This window comes from Siphateles boraxobius, unplaced genomic scaffold, assembly GCF_051911475.1.
Source record: "Siphateles boraxobius isolate OS27281-9 unplaced genomic scaffold, OSU_SipBor_1 9, whole genome shotgun sequence".
Classification (NCBI taxonomy): domain Eukaryota; kingdom Metazoa; phylum Chordata; class Actinopteri; order Cypriniformes; family Leuciscidae; genus Siphateles; species Siphateles boraxobius.
The window spans coordinates 6,617,555-6,622,793 of NW_027509219.1; the positions used below are offsets into that span (position 1 = coordinate 6,617,555).

The 5,239-nt window shown below is 44.1% G+C and overlaps 1 long non-coding RNA gene across 2 annotated transcripts; it reads left to right on the plus strand.

Moving 5' to 3' along the window:
* The first annotated feature begins 1,083 nt into the window (after positions 1–1,083).
* On the plus strand, positions 1,084–1,806 carry LOC143732104 (uncharacterized). Of its 2 annotated transcripts, XR_013201049.1 has the most exons (3): positions 1,084–1,144; positions 1,269–1,361; positions 1,741–1,806. It is a non-coding gene; the product is annotated as an uncharacterized LOC143732104 (long non-coding RNA). The 2 variants fall into 2 exon arrangements; XR_013201048.1 differs by lacking the exon at positions 1,741–1,806 and having other exon boundaries at positions 1,269–1,409.
* The last annotated feature ends 3,433 nt before the right edge of the window (positions 1,807–5,239 follow it).

A 5,239-nucleotide genomic window follows, 5' to 3' on the forward strand; every position in this document is an offset into this window, starting at 1 on the left:
GCGTCACCGACACCTTCCCACGCACGCTATTGGATGAAGGCAACAAATACGTCACGCATGTCGGACCCCACACGTAGCTGCCTGCTCTATTCGCCGGGAAAATAACCCGGAGAAAGTTACCGATATAAAGTTAATGTGCAAAGTATGTGAGTGGCAACAATTTTTATTTGCTTTGTTGAAAAGCGTAGCGGTTACATATAAAAAACTGGGTTATCCATCACCACAGATCGTCTGAAAACACGAAATCTCCCCTCGGCCCACCGTCTAATGGTGCGTTCACACCGGACGCGAATAGCGCGTCAGGCGCGAGTGATGTCAATGTTAAGTCAATGCAAAGACGCGTAACGCGCGGAAAAAATTCCTGCGGCGCGAATGAGGCGTAGAGCGCGCGCGAATGGCGCGAATTAAGCGTATGGCGTGTTACGCGCGAATGATTTAGTGCTATTTGTGCATTCACGCGTTTGACACGAATTCGCGTCTGCCGCCCGAGTTGAAAAATCTGAACTTCTGCGTCAATTCGCGCCGCGTTAACCAATCAGGAGCCTGCTTGCTTCACGTGGCATAAAGTGACATAGCATAACAAACTCCCGCTCGAAAGTCATTCATTCCAAATGGAGGAGAAACTTATTTTAGCTGTGAGTGGTGACCCGGAGTTATTTAACTCGAGTTCTTACTTTTATAGAGACAGGAACAAAAAGGACCTCGCTTGGAAGAAGATTAGTGAGGAGACTGTACAACCTGGTACGTTGTAAAATATACAAATTTCACTTTTGAGTCACGTTATTGAGCTAACGTTACTTATCAGTTAGCAAGCTGCCGTGCTGCTAGTTTACAACTATTTTCCCGCAAATATACAACTGCTTTTCAAGATAATGTGTTTATTCAGATGATGTCTGCCGTAAAAAGTGGAAAAGCCTCAGGGACACGTACCTGAAGGAGAAGAGGAAGGAGATGGAGAAGAGGAGTGGGTCAGCAGCAGGGTCTGGGAAGAGGTGGAAGTTTTCTCAGATCTTGGGATTCATCGACCCCTTCGTCACTCCACGAGAAACGACAAGTAACATGGAGGGGGTCGAGGCCCGGATTGGAGAGGACAACCACCTCGAGGACCAGGGACACCCCGAACAATCAGGGGAGACAGTGACAGGTGTGTTTCTAATATAGACACATTACGAGGCATATATGTTGTCATGTTTACAGATGAAAAAAATGTAATCTCTCTGAGTATTGTTACCAATGTGTCGTATTAACATTTAATATTGTCTTGACAGAGCCATATCAGAGTGAGGATGGGCAAAGAACCCCATCTTCTGCTCCTGTCTCCCCAGTCCCTGGTCCCTCAGCCCCTGCTGCTGAACCTAGAGGTGTGTGAAGGCAATAGTACAAACAATATTTCAACATGTTACATGCACGTTTTTTGTGAATGCAGACACAAATCCATCGCAGTCTATGCAACCAATCATCTGCATACATTTTAACTACTGTTCATTTGAATGTTTATCTACGTATATGTCCGAAGTATAACTTTAATTACTTAATATATGTTAAAGCAAGTTCAAAACAATATCACACTTGCATTTAAGCACTGTCTGTCACTCACAGGCACATATATTATTCTCACAACATCTAGACAATTTTGTCGTTTAAATGCAATTTTTTAAACCTTCACTGTGAGAATGAAAATCAGGTATCATCTTTCTGCCTTCTCATTGCACCATGTGTTGTATTTTTTTATTTTCACAGGCCAACAGAGGAGGAGAGCTCGTCGGCGGCCCCGTGAGCGGTCACCGGATGGTCCGTCGGAGGTGGAGCAGCGACTTCTTGCGCTCCTGTCGCAACCTCCGACGCAACCTCCAACACCCCCCACACCGCCACCGGCACTAACCACAGACGAGCACTTCCTCCTATCCCTTCTGCCTTTTGTACAGAGCATGCCGCCTCATCTTAAGGAACATTTTAAATATAAATTATATACTTATGCAATGGAAAATAGGTAAATTGTGCTAAATTTGGAACAATTTGACCCCCCCCCCCCCCCCAGAGTAGTAAAAAATAAAATGAGGCAGCAGGCTCTGCAGGAAACGCAGAAGGCCCTCCTTCCTCTTCTCCTACATGCTGTTCCCTGGGGCTTTTCCAGCTTCCAAGCGAGGTCCTTTTTATTCCTGTTTTTAATTTTTTTTTCCTGTACGTTTTATTTCTTTTATATAATTGCCCTTAATAAATAATTTTACAATCTGACTAAATGCCTGTTGTGGTTCTATGCACAACAAAGCAAATCTTGTATCACATAACTTGTTTTTTAATATACAAGATGTTTTAATTTAGTATTTAATGTTATTTATTCCATATCTAAATATAGATTATATGAAACATCATTGTAATGTAAAGACAACCAACAACAAAAAAATAGAAAGGTTTGTTACTTTTTGGAGGCTGGCTCCATTTATTTATTAAAAAATAAATAAATCATTTTACCTTGTATACAAACATGGAAAACCTGTAATTTTGTAAAGGTTAGTCATAGTTTAAACTTAATACATGTGCATGTTGTGGACCTGACAGGCTGGAACTGAGGCTGACAACCTGGAAAAAAAAATACTAAATATTATAATGGAGGAAAACTGTTTTTAGAAAGACATGCTCTTTATAGGTTTGTGGGTGGCTCTTAAAAGAGCCGTTGTGGGGAAATCATGAGGAGGACCTCAAATGCTACTCCGTCGGCTGCCATGGTACTGCTCCCTCCGCCGAGAAGTGTTCCATGAAGACGTCCCTCACCTGGAGTGCCTCTCTGGAGGAGTTGTTGGCTGCAACTCGACCCAGACCTGTCAGTGGCTCCTCTCCAGCATGCCCTGTGCCCCTCACACCAGGTGCCTCCCTCCCTTCCGAATACCGCATGAAGTTGTGGAGAACACACGTCGCCTTCACACACTTCTCCGCAACTTCAGGGTGGACCTCGATGAGGCGGCGGTACATCCTCCACTGTGAGGAGAGGATGCCAAAGGCGTTCTCCACCACCAGCCTGGCTCTGGAGAGGCGGTAATTGAAGACACGCCTCTCTGGAGGAAGCGTGCGTCCAGGGAAGGGCCGCATGAAGTTCCTCCGCAGCGGGAACGCCTCATCAGCCACGAAGACATGAGGCTGGGGTCCTCTGTCTTCAGCACCAGGTAGAGGGTGGTCAGGAGGCAGATGAAGAGTGCCAGCCCGGAGAGCCTGTCCAAAGGCGGAGTTTGCCAGAATCCCACCGTCACTGGTTCTGCCGTACCCCCCAACATCGATCACCCGGAAGCGATACTTCGCATCCACAACTGCAAGCAGAACGATGGAGAACGTTCCCTTGTAGTTGTGGAACTGGGATCCTGAGTTGGGGGGTGCCTTCAGCACCACATGCTTCCCATCCACCGCTCCAACCTACAGAGGGAAGTTCCACCGCTCCTGAAATCCCTCTGCGATGGACCTCCAGTCATCGGTGGTGGGCACAGCTATGTAGTCCTCCACAAGGCAGTCCCAGATGGCAGTCACTCCCTGGGCGACGATCTGGCACACTGTGGAGACACCAACCCGGTAGCTGGACGCTATCGTCCTGAATGAGTCCCCAGTGGCAAGAAACCTAGAAAACATTGTTATAAATATTATTACAAGTACACTTGTAGTTACATATTAAACTATACAATCAACAGGTATACTATTAAATGGTTTATGGTATATTAAAATGGCAATAATCAAGCATGACATATAGACAATAATCAAGAACTACATATTGCTTACAGATAGAGATATTTAATTTCTAGGTTAATGTCTTGGTTATAGCAGTTAACTCAGTATCACTAGAAAGATTACTGTGTTTATACAGAGAAACATGACAGTATCACGTATGCCAAGAATATTTTAATGTCTAGGTTATAGCAGTTAACTCAGAATCTCTATAAAGATCACTGTGTTTATACAGAGAAACATGACAGTATCACGTCTGCCAAGAGAATATTTATGTTAGTTAACTGAGTATCACTAGAAAGAGCGCCAACCGTACCACAGTTTAAAAAAAAACATTGATAGCATATGTTAGCATATTGAATATTCTGTATTTAAAATATCATATACATTTACTAACCGAAGACAGATGGACAGGCGCTCCGCAGCCGGGATAGAGCGCCTGTAGTTGGTGTCCTGGAGGGTGATCCTCGCTCCGATGCGGGACAACAAGTCATCAAACTGGGCGCGGGACAGGCGGAAGTACCGCTGAAAGCGGCCGTCATCCAGGCGCAGCTCCTGGAGCAAATGGTGAAACTCGCCGAACTGGGTTCGCCTCCGAAGGGTCTGGTGGACCCAAATACGGCGATGATGATCCCTACGGCGCTGTTCTGTTCTCCAGAGCAAATACAGAGCGGTGACTCTCTCGATAAATGACCGATCAACAACAGACATCTTGTAAAAAGATGGCCGCCAACGGGGTTCGAAACTTTTGCCTCTGACGCGCGTGACGCGCGTAAATTTCGCTTCAAACTTTTGTTTTTTACGCGCGTCAGTTTCACTCTTGACACGCGAATTAACACAAAGTGGTCAAGCGTCAAACTAGACGCGGTAGACGCGAATTTGACGCGCTATTCGCGTGCGGTGTGAACGCAGCATAAAGACAGTAAAAAAAAATGAAGTTATGATCTTCATTAACAGGTGATTATCCGCTTATAGCATTATTTAATCTAATGTTACCCACAAACTACATTTACACTCTATTCAACAGATTTCAATCAATGTAATACCTTTTAAACATTTATTGATATTTGTTAACATATTTATTTATCTAAAATGAAACTGGGGTAACATACAAACATTAAGGACATGGACATAACGTTTACGTTAACGTTAGACTGCTAAAGAATGAAAAATGTGTTCTTACCTGAAGTGATATCGCCAGTATTTTTACAGACCACATAGTTACAACCCCCTCCTCTGTTCATATTCCAGCTTTTGGCCTTCAATTGACATATCACAACTCACATTCGCTCAAAACAAGAATTTATAAAATAATCCTTGTCCGACCGGGTAATATAATCAGCAGCAGCTGCTCACCTCACACACCGACTCAAACAGTAACGGACGTATTTTCAAACTTAAAATAGGCGCGCATATTGTCATTGGCCAGTTTCCTGACAAAAAGATTAACCAATCATGATCAAAGTAAAACGGTGAAACAACCAATAACAGTAGTTTCAGTGTGGTAATGTAGCGAAATGTGTATAGTGTA